At 36.8% G+C, this 12289-nt stretch overlaps 1 pseudogene; it reads right to left on the minus strand.

Moving 5' to 3' along the window:
• Positions 1-1981: 1981 nt before the first annotated feature.
• LOC137708173 (senescence-associated carboxylesterase 101-like) lies at positions 1982-11046 on the minus strand (annotated as a pseudogene).
• Positions 11047-12289: the final 1243 nt, after the last annotated feature.

Genomic DNA, 12289 nt, shown 5'->3' on the forward strand with positions numbered 1-12289 from the left:
CAGAAGAATTCGAGTTGATTTGGAATATCTGCCGGCACATGAAAGTTAAAAATGAATTTGAAATGCATTCAAACAGGGTTAGGATGCATGGCACAATAAAGGTGATGGCTTTGGATGATGGGACAAGCCTAGAAAAGCTAGGTTTGTAATGATGACATAGGAAATCTAGGTAGGCTAGGTTTTTATTTTTGCATGGTGATGGAAGTGATCGAATGGTTTTAAAAAGGCTTCTGATGGCAGTTTTTTTTATGTGATCAGAACCCTAGGTGTGCTAGGTTTCTGGTGTGATATGGAAGCTTAGATAGGCTTTATTTTAGAAGTCACGAACTACATTCTGAGGATATGCTTGGCTTTTGACACGGATAAACTTCAAGGATTAGAGCTGCAATTAAACTCTGCAATATTATCTGACCGTGCAAAGTAAATACTTCAGTCCTATAAATACAAATGCAATGGCAGTGGGAAAAAGCATATCCAATTCAGACATCTTGAGAATTTTTATTTTCTTTTTCCGCCAACACACCTTCAGTTTGGATAAACAGTATTGTGAAGACAACCAGCGAATATCTTAAGTTTGGATAAACAACACCGTTGCCGTAGAATCAGCCGACCGAGGATCACGTTCAGTTTGGATAAATAGCACTGTGTCGAGGCTGACTGGTTACCTATCCAAATCTCGGTCGAGAAGGGTTTTCGAATCCTTATTGGCAGAGGTCGTCTCATTAGCCTTCTCGGCGAAGTGAGATGTTATAAATTACTACATTTGGCACATTGAAAGCTAAATTTGATATTGAAATTCGCAGAACTAACAACCTTGTCTTCAGGCTCTAGAACCTGAAGACCGAGACGTGTTCCTTCCTCGGCCGCAGTCGCAATATCAAGAAGTCAGTAGCGCGCTCAACGCAACATCAACAAATTGTACTCCTCGGCCAAACTCGGCTGACGAGTTGGCACACCCCGCATCAACCGAATGACGTAGTTAGCTCATTAGTTACTCGGCCTGCACGCCACGTAGGCTTTGTAATTTTTAGGGTCAACAACCATGAAGAAAGTTGAGATTCCACCATAAAACTAATTGACAATATGGAGAGTAACCCAACATGTTACAAGTTTTTCTTATAGCTTGTTTTACACCATTTCTAATTTTTTGTCTCTTAATTTTCTTTCGATCATTTAATCGATTAAACTAGAAGGAAAATATAATGGAGAGTCTATAAAGTTGAACGAGAAGTTGAAAAATAAAGACCGGAAAACATATATTTTATCGGGAAATTTTAAAATAGGTCCAATTTTATAGGCCACCTTTTGAAATATGCTCAATTTTTAATGACTTTTAAAATAGATCCAATTTTTAATTACTTTAGATCTATATAAAAAAAACCCCTATTTTTTATTGGGCAGTTAAACTTAAAAAGAAAATGGCCCTTGCCCTTTGAGCAGAAAGCACGAAAGCACATTTACAGTAGGACCGGAAGATCAAAAGTGGAAAACTGTCTGAACCAAAACAAAAGGGTTTGTTGAAAATTACAGAGATTACTTGTACAGATGAGAAACAGATGCGATGAGAACTGCATTTTTGCATGTGCATGTGCATGCCGGTCCCATCTAAGCTGGGTTTTGTTCCCATGTTTAGTTATTTTCCAAATATTTGGCAGTGATGGCAATGTCTTCGGATCTCTTTCACCAAGTTCACCCAATCAATCAATTCGGGTTTTTGAAATTTGATCAAACGGCTAAAGTTATTTAAACTTTTAAAGGGCCCTCTGTTTTTAACCGTTGGATCAAATTTCAAGAACCCGAATTGATTGATTGGGTAAATTTGGTGAAAGGGATCCGGAGAGGAGCCCTTCCCATCTAAATCAACGGCTCATCCAAAACATTCATATATGTAGTTGTCATATAAGTACTGTGTCCCCAGGCCTATCTATCTTGACGTATATATCTTTTTGTTCCGTTATAACATATTACGTATTGTGTGAAAATTACAACATCATAATTAAACAATACCCCACGCATTCTTTTTCTTTGTACAAGAGAGCTAGAGCCCAAAACAAAATGAAACCACAACAAAAAAAACATTCGAAAGTAGTAGCACCAACAAGCCCTGCAAGTACTGCACATCTTTCTCCATGAAGATCATGAGTAATACAGCATAACTAATCTTGCTTTATCTGATTTAATTACTTGCTTAAAACTTAAATTTTCTTGGATTATATATCGGCAAGAACCGAGATCCCCTCCGCATACTTGGTATAAGTGTGACGCTTCATGACCTTGGCGAGTGGTGAGGAATAGTCATTTCCCACCCTTTCTTCGTACTCGTTCCACCATTGCATGTAGCTGCTTTGGGCCAAGAAAATATCAGGTGTCACTGCAAACTTCTCGAGATTTTTCAGCACGTACTGCTCAAATTCGATCAGCATTTGCTTGGCATTTGGATTACTCGCTTGTTCATTGCATAAGATACGCGCTTCCTCGACATGCACCCAAAAACAAGAATCATCATTCAGACTTGAAGCCACATTCTTCGCTTTTGAGTTTGACTTGCTTTCGCTACGCAGTTGGGGGTTCTCCTTTTCTTTCTGCTCCCTCTCTGGCTTCTTCTTTTCCGCGTCTTCATTGAACCATTGCTCCAACAGAACGAAATGTCGAGGCCTTTCCTTTATGTAATCTTTTCCACCTTCCTTGTAGTACTCTGCAATGTGAAGCGGTTCGATCATCCTTCTGTAATTCGTTCCACCAAATAGGAAACGAGTACGCATTGCGGCTCCTTCTTTCTGGGGATTGCTCTCAACTTCTGCAACCGTGTCCTCCCAGTAATTCGAGAGCTTCTTCTTGTACTCTGCGGCATTAATCTCACCCGAGTAACGCTTGTTTCTGTAACTGTCATAGTATCCAATTCCTATCTCTTTGGACTCCTTCTTGTACCCTTCCATGTAGACCATGTACTTTTTAATCTCATTCAATTTCCAGAAAGAACTGTAAACCTGCGTCTTCTCGATCACGTGGTTACGTTCTTGAGTTTCCATCTGTTGTATCAGATTGCCGAAATTTATATCGGGTTGTTGCTGCTGCAATGACTTTTACAAAATGATTTGAGAAAAAAATTAGTAGAAGCAAAAAAAAAAAAAAAAAATATATATATATATATATATATATAGGTCGAAAAAAACATGGGATGTGATTGTCCCCAGCACACCCGTGTTTATTTCCAATCTTCGGATTAAATAAAGTAAAAGAAACTCAAGAGACAAAAATAAACAGGTTTGTGCAGAAACCATTCTCTGAATCATCATCAAATCAAACATTTGTGTGGAAAGTTGGATACCTGTGAGCTATCAACTCCAAATATTGCTGCTAATTGTGTTTTAATTCCAGCTTTAAGTGGAACTGTATCCTCTTCAACCAACTCAAAGACATCTCTAGAAAATGCCTTGAGCTTGAGATCACTCAAAATCTGTCCGTAATCGAAGTACTGAAACCCCAAATTCGGACCTTGAATTTGAGCACTCTGAGAGCTGGTTTCCACCAACAGTTGCAAAATGGCATCAGGGTCCTCAAAGCAAGAACCACCCGATGCGGAGCACAATAGGAATGTTCCGAAGGGCTTGTAATCACTCGCTTGCGAAGCGGTTAGGAAGGCTTTAGGTACAGGATCATTGATAGAGGCTACATTCAAGAAGCAAGAACTCCATGTTGAGAATTGCAACACACATTGTCGGAGTTGTTCGTTACCGGTCAAGGGTGAACCGAAAGTGATGCAAAGGGGACGCTTCGCTTTCGACAAGTTGAGGCTTTGTAGCAGCCATAAGGTGAAAAGGATAGCCACACAACCTCCAAAAGAATGTCCAGTGATAAGTATGATGAGTTGGAATTGCTGCTTTCTACCAGCTGAAATATTACAGTAAGTTAGTCAATTACTGAACCGCTATATAATTAATTCGGAGACATCTTTACAAATAAGTTCCCCAAAATACATTCGTGGTGAAAAAATAAACATTCAACTCCATTTTGAACAACAACAAAACAAAATAGAATCGACTTTACAACATTCGGTTCTTATAACACTATTAATGAGGTGTTTGTAAGTGTTTCTCGCTAATATTAAGAGTTGTCAAATAAGCCAAACTAATTAAGTAGAAAGTAATCTAACATTATATATATAATTTATAATTGTTTCTTGTTAGACTACGTGTGAATGACAATGAGATAACAACTAGATTTCTTGAATTACACGTAAACTCATTATGCGAGTTGTGTGGTTGAAGAAATTTGAGATCCTTGATATAATAGGAGTTGTGGAGTTTAATTATTGTGCAGCCAATCTAAAGGGAGTACTTATCAAGTATTTATTGAGAGATAAGAATCACGATGGGACTTGAATTTGTTATGAGGATAGAGTTTATCAATACTACTGATAATAGGCCGGTATTAGTGGAACTCTGATAGGATAATTTGGTATATATATATATACACACACACACACATATTGAAGAAGTCCCTGCTTCCACACAATAAGACTCTCGAGAACTAAACCCTATTTACTAGTAGAGGTCATCGATGTGTGCTGGAAGTAGAAGATTGATTCACTTGTTCATTCAATGGCAGCAACATCATGTAAGTCGCTTTTGCAGATTGCATATAGGGTTATGTACTGAGGTTGTTCATGGATGTAATCCTATCACTACATTGATTATGTTGAAGGCTTGTGTGTGCATATTAATTCTTACATGTGGTATCAGAGCCACTCAACATGGCTAGGGTTCTTCATTCTCATTTAAGACTATGATATAGTTTTGATAAATACAAAACCATGTATGATCCTAGAAAAATATCGCTTCCGCCATATGTTCTTGCGTTATCAATTTGTGACTTAACTATCAATTAAAATATGATGATAGGCTACCTGGTTTTCCTCGAGTTGTTTGCTATGTTTTGCAGGTAACCTATTTTCATGCAGATGAGGACAACGTTGGAAAAACCAGCAATAACAGTAGACCTTCTGGGTTCATAATATGCTTGTCAATACTGAACTGACAAACATAATATGAATTATAAACAAGGATTACGACATCTAATCTGCTCAAAAGTGTTTGGATTGTTGTTTTTGGCTTGTTGATCAACTAAATGTGGATACGTGGTTTATTTGTATTAAGTGAATAATAATCTGCTCAAAAGTGTTTATTTATTCAAGTCAAACAAGTCAATCAATGTATAATGAGTCATTAAACTGACAAGATTGCACTTTTCATCTGCTCGAAAGTGTTGAAGTTGTGTAAATTGCCCTTGTGTTAAATGACTCAGTTATACAAACATAATATAAGTGGTTTCTGTCTAAAGGTGATACCATGTTTATATGACTTTGGATTGGGAAATATTGTAACAATAGTTTTCCATGTTTGATAAATTAGCTACTGAATAATATTGTTTTCGTGATCTTCTTCAGCACCTCACATGACGTCTCTTAACTTCAATAATATAGAGACTTTGATTGGCTCCAACTTCAAGAAATGGAAGGAGGATGTCGAGATTGTGCTCAGTCTCATGGATCTTGATCTGGCACTAAGGGAAGAAAATCCTGAAGCCATCACTGTCGAAAGTACCGCAGATGAAAAGATAAAGTTTGAAAAATAGGAGAGGGCGAATCGAATATCCATGATGATCATGAAGAAAGCAATGGCTCAGTCAGTCAAAGGGGGAATTCCTAAGACTGACAATGCAAGGGAATTCTTGGCTGCAGTAGGGGAGAAGTTCAAGGAGTCAGAAAAGGCAGAAACTAGGACCTTCCTTACACAAATAACATCAATGAAGTACGATGGTGTGGGAAGTGTCAGAGAGCACATATTAAAGATGGTCGATTTTGCCCAGAAACTGAAGGATCTTGAGGTACCTATGACTGTCCAATTTTTAGTCCACATGGCTTTAAATTCCTTACCTCCTAAATATGGACAGCTCAAAGTCTCATACAACACTCAAAAGGATAAATGGGGTATCGATGAACTGATTTCGATGTGTGCTCAAGAAGAGGATCGGCTAAAAAAGGACAAGGATGTGGATGTGAATTTTGTGCAAGCTGAAAAATGCAAAAGAGACTATACTTTTGGTTCAACCATACTTGCTGGTAAGAAGAAGAAGAAAGAAAAATTTTCTTCATTTAAAAGTACTAACCCCTTTAAAGGATCTCACAAAATTAAGCCTGTTAATGCCAAGATTGAGAAAGAAAAAGAATGTTATTTTTACAAAGAGACAAGTCACTTAAGAAAGAATTGCAGTGGATTCAAAAATTGGCTTGTCACTAAAGGTAAAATCATAAATTTTTTTGCATGTGTTGAGTCAAATTTAGTTTTTATTCCCCTCAAAGTTGGTAGTTTGACACTGGGTGCTCCATTCATATAACTAATTCCTTGCAGGGATTCTCCAAAACAAGGGAGATAAACAATGAAGTCTACAATGTCTATGTAGGAAATGGGAGCAAAGTTGCTATTGAATCCATAGGGAGAGTCGAATTAGTCCTTTCATCTGGTTTTGTTTTAGAATTGAGTCCAGTACTTTATGTACCTTTCATGAGAAGGAATTTGAATTCTGCATCTAAGCTAGTTAAATCAAGTTTTATCTTTGTTAGTGACAATCATTGTGTGAAGTTTTACCATTTGCATGATATTAATAAATTGCTTGGGAAAGCTTATCTTGAAATCGATATGTGGCAACTAGACTGTTCATATAAAAATGAATGCTTTTGTGTTCAAGCTGTTGGTTCAAAATTATCGTCCACTTCTGAAAAATCCTCAATGCTTTGGCATAAAAGGTTGGGACACATATCTAAAGAAAGAATCATCACCTTGTCAAAACAAAACATGTTGCCACAACTTGATTTTAGTGATTTCAAAGAATGTGTCGATTGTTTTAAAGGAAAACTCACCAACACTGGAAGGTTAGGTTCAAATCGTAGTAAATTCGTGCTAGAATTCACACATACTGACATATGTGGACCTCTTCCAAACAAAACCATTTGTGGAAAATCTTATTTCATATTCTTTATTGATGATTTTTCATGTTATGAATAAGTTTATCTCATCTCGGAAAAATCTGAAGCTTAGGAGTGTTTTAAATCTTTTCATTTAGAGGTCGAAAAACAAATTAAAATTGTGAGATCCGATAGAGGTGGTGAGTATTTTGGCAGGTACACTGGGGTTGGACAACACAAGGGGCCTTTTGCAACTTATCTTGAACAAAATGGCATCGTAGCACAATATACCACTCCAGGGACCCCTCAACAGAACGGGGTGGCAGAAAGAAGAAAGCGTACTCTCAAGGATATGATAAGGTCTATGTTTGCACACTCACATCTTCCTATTTTTCTCTGGGGAGAGGCATTGAAAACCGCAACATATATTTTGAACCGAGTGCCGAGCAAGTCGGTTAACTTGGTGCCATTTGAAGCATGGACTGCAGGAAAGCCGAGTTTCAACCATTTCCATGTTTGGGGATGTAAAGCCGAGGCAAGATTCTACAATCCAATGGAAAAGAAGCTTGATTTAAGAACTACAAGTTGTAGGTTTATTGGATACTCTGAAAAATCAAAAGGGTTTAAGTTTTATTACCCTAACAGTCATTCTAGAATTATGGAGACACACAATGCTAAGTTTCTTGAGCATTTGGATGGAGATGGTGACAACTCTTCACATTCAATACTATCATATTTTGAATAATTGCCACAAGAAGGTGAGTTGCTTGAGCAACAAGCAATTGTCGTGTGCATTCCTTTCGAGCCACAAACATTTCCTACACCTGATAATCTCCCTGAGCAACAAGTAGATGGAATGATGAATGATCACCAAATTCCCCATGATGAAGAGCAAGGTCCTAACATTGCAGACGTAGAAGATAATAATATTGATGATCATATACACGGCATAGCTGCTGCATCGATTCAGGCACTAGTCAGAAAGTCACAGTGAGTTCGCAAGGCTATTACGTTACCAGATTTTGTATATCTTAATGAGGCAGAATATAACGTAGGGGATGATGATGATCCTACATCTTATCATCAAGTAATCTCAAGTACAAGATCAAGGTTATGGAATGAAGCCATGCATGAAGAATTACAATCTACGGAAAAGAATAGAGTGTGGACCTTAGTACCAAAACCGACAGGGGTTCACAAACTCGTAGGTTGCAAGTGGGTCTTTAAAACAAAGAGAGACTCGGAGGGTAAAATTGACAAACATAAAGCGAGACTAGTGGCAAAAGGCTTTACATAAAGAGAAATAGTCGATTACAACGAGAAATTTTCTCCTGTCTCAACCAAAGACTCCATGAGAATAATACTAGCCCTCACAACTCATTTTGATTTAAAGCTTCATCAGATGGACGTTAAAACAACCTTTCTTAACGGGGATCTTGAAGAAGACATATACATGAGCCAACCACTAGGATTTGTTGAAAGGGGGAAAGAATTAATGGTTTGTAAGCTGAACAAATCGATCTATGGGTTGAAACAGGCTTCGAGGTAATGGAACAAAAAGTTTGATAGTGTGATGGAGAAGTCAAGTTTTCAAGAGAATAAACTGGATGAGTGCGTGTACTTTAAAGTCTATGGTACCAAGGTAATATTCTTGCTATTGTATGTAGACAACATATTAATGGCGAGCTCAGATATGTTTTTGTTGCAGCCGACCAAGGGCATGTTAACTTAGAACTTCGATATGAAAGACTTGGAAGAGGCTCGGTTTGTTTTGGGGATAGAAATAATTAGGGATCGTGCCAAGAGATCCCTTGGTCTTTCACAAAGACAATATATTGATAGGGTGACTAAAAGATTTAACATGGACAAATGTTCAAATGGAGAGCTACCTATTGGAAAAAGAGACAAATTGACTTGCGAGCAGTGTCCCAAGAATGATCTGGAGAAAGAAGGAATGAAAGACAAGCCGTATGTGTCTCTAGTAGAGAGCTTGATGTATGCACAAGTATGTACAAGACTGGATTTAGCATTTGCAGTGAGTGTATTAGGCAGGTTTCAATCAAATCCTGGTGTATCTCATTGGGTTGCAGCCAAAAAGGTCTTAAGGTATCTTAAAAGAACCAGGGATTTTATGTTGACATATAGTCATATGGACAAACTTGAGTTGGTGGCATTCTCCGACTCTAACTTTGCAAGATGTATAGATAATAGGAGGTCAACTAACGGTTATATCTTCCTGCTAGCTAATGGGGCAGTTTCGTGGAAGAGTTCAAAACAAAAGAGTATTGCATCTTCTACGATGGAGGCTGAATACATGGGGTGTTATGCAGCAACTCAACAAGCCATTTGGCTTAAAAATATGATGAAGGGACTGGTGATTCTTGACAACATTAAAAGGCCTCTCAAACTTTATTATGATAATAAAGTTGCAGTCTTCGTTTCGAAGAATAATAAGAGGTCTTATGCGAGCAGGTTAATGGACATAAAGTTTTTGAAAGTGAGAGATGAAGTGAAGAAGGGGCCTACTGATGTTGAGTATATCAACACGAGTTTAACGGTTGTTGATCCAATGACGAAGGCCTTACCAATGGAAGTCTTCAAGAGGCATGTTTTTAACATGGGAGTAAGAGAGTCCTTTGATTCAGTTAATGAGTAGGAGTAAGCACTCTAAAGACTGTGTTGAACATGTTTTTATTTGGTTGTTTCTTTTGATGTCAGTAACTAGTTGCAGAACAATGCTATGAATTATTATTGTTTTGATAATCTATGCAATTTATCATTTCAAACAGTTTTGGTACTGAAAGTAATTTTCAGTTTGTTTTGAGGAATTAGCGTATTGTTTGTTGGTTCTCGACATCGTGATTCTGGTAGTAACATAGTGTTTCATGATAAATGTGTATGTAATTATAGAGTATCAAGTACATGTTATTTGTACTTGGGATTTCTATGGTTCTGCATTTTTCTTGGAATGACAGGTTACTAACTAGAGTGGCAGCAAGCTTTTGTAAACTCAATGATCATCATGATTTTTGGGAGTTGTGTAGTTGAAGGAATATGAGATCCTTGATATAATAGGAGTTGTGGAGTTTAATTATTGTGCATCCAATCTAAAGGGAGTACTTATCAAGTATTTATTGAGAGATAAGAATCACGATGGGACTTGAATTTGTTATGAGGATAGAGTTTATCACTACTACTGATAATAGGCCGGTATTAGTGGAACTCTGATAGGATAATTTGGTATATATATATATATATATATATATATATATATATATATACATATTGAAGAAGTCCCTGCTTCCACACAATAAGACTCTCGAGAACTAAACCCTATTTACTAGTAGAGGTCATCGCTGTGTGCTGGAAGTAGAAGGCTGATTCACTTGTTCATTCAGATTGCATATAGGGTTATGTATTGAGGTTATTCGTGGATGTAATCCTATCACTACGTTGATTATATTGATGGCTTGCGTGTGCATATTAATTCTTACATTTCTCACTAAAATTAATAATCGTCAAAGCGATGAAAAGGTTTGATTCAGTAGGAGAAGAGTAGACAAAAATTGGAAAAATAAAATAAAATTATTTGATTCGTCCTTTCTTCCGTCTTTATGTCTATTTTTAAGTAGGCAATAAATGAACAAGTTCTTATATAAGGATTTCTCGTAAGCGAAGAAACTTTTTTTTTAAATATTATCAGAGAAAACAGTACACACCTTTGTTCGCAGAAGATCGAGGTTGGTGTGATTCAAGGCGAAGAATTTGATTGCCAATTCATTGACGGAGAAACTTGGTGTTTTTTTGCTGCACAAAAACTCAAAGACGAGAAAATTTGTGTCCTTGAGAGTCGTCGATGAAATCATCGCTTGTGGATCTTGAACCTTGACTGGTGAAGTAAGAAAAGATATGATGGTGGTGTTTGAGTGCTTCGTTTCACTAATGTACAAGGCCATTTGTGCATTCAGATCATCAGCTGTCTGGAGCTTTTGCTTCTGAACCGCGTCCCATGACTGGTGCAGGGGAGGAGAAGTCACCAGCACATTTGCTAGTTCAAGCCCCGCACTGCTAATTCTGTCCATCACCAACAAAAAAAATGAAGCAAAGTTAAATGGAGGGAATGTTTTTGAAATAGTTAAAAATGTCAGTGGAACAATCAAAAGTACTTTTTTTTTTATATTTTCAATATTTGATAAATACTAAAGTACTTTAGAATTGAAATTCATTTCTGCTTTTTCATTTCGTCTATTCTTACGTGTCATAAAAGTGTGTACGAATCATAAAAGCAATTTCTATAAAATTTCATTGTGCTTCTAATAAGGTCAGTTTAGCAAAAGACTTGTAAGAATGAAATTCCACTTTGTTAAAGCATATGAACATTTATTAAATATTGCCTCCGCGAGAAACTTTACTCATAAGCACTTATCTTTTACCTTACTCATAAGCATTTTTCTTTTACTTTACTCAAAGTGTTTCTCAACAAAGCACTTGGAAACTTGGAAATGCTTCTTAAAGCTGCACATAGCGCATATGCTTCTTTAAAAAAAGCTTCTACTATCTAGACGTGCTTTGTAAGTTTTTTCCCCAAAATTAACCCTAAGAAGTTTCATGCAAAACACTTATAGCCATTCCAGAAGCCGTTCTAGACATGATCCGCTGTGGAAATTTGCCAAACTACATTGAGTAGAATCATACTTAGGTCTAATAAACGAGCAATACTTAGCTTTTTAAAGATGAGTATTCTTAAAGATGAGTAAAAACTCCTACTCAAAATTTCTCAAAATTATTTGTTATCAATTTATAGAAGTTCGTGTTTATAATCAGAACCGTTCATATTATAAATCTCCCTACACAGATTGCCTTTGCAAAAAATAAATTAAAACTAAAGTCGTTTAGTCATCAAACTGTTTAAAAACAAATGAACGGTATTGATAAAAGCATTACGAACCGTCTATGCATTTGCTACAATAGATTGACTAAACGACCTTAATTTTAATTTATTTTTTACAAAGATAATTTTTACAGTGTGATTCATAGTATGAACGGTTATGATCATAAGTACAAAGCTCTATGATTAAAACACTACTTACCTTTAAGTAACTAAGTATTATCCTAATAAACCATAAGATAAATCAATGACAAAGGATTCAAAGAAAAACAAGGATCGGGAGAGTTTGAAATTAACTTACTGGTTGTTCATCTTCAAGCTTTTGGCGATCTGCTTAAAACACTGTAGATTGAAAGATTTGGAAAACAGGATGGTCAGTGTCCTTTAGAGCAAGTCCAGCCCTAGCAGAATGGGCTGGCACCAAGTGAAGAAAATGG

This window comes from Pyrus communis, chromosome 11 (assembly GCF_963583255.1).
Source record: "Pyrus communis chromosome 11, drPyrComm1.1, whole genome shotgun sequence".
Classification (NCBI taxonomy): Eukaryota; Viridiplantae; Streptophyta; class Magnoliopsida; order Rosales; family Rosaceae; genus Pyrus; species Pyrus communis.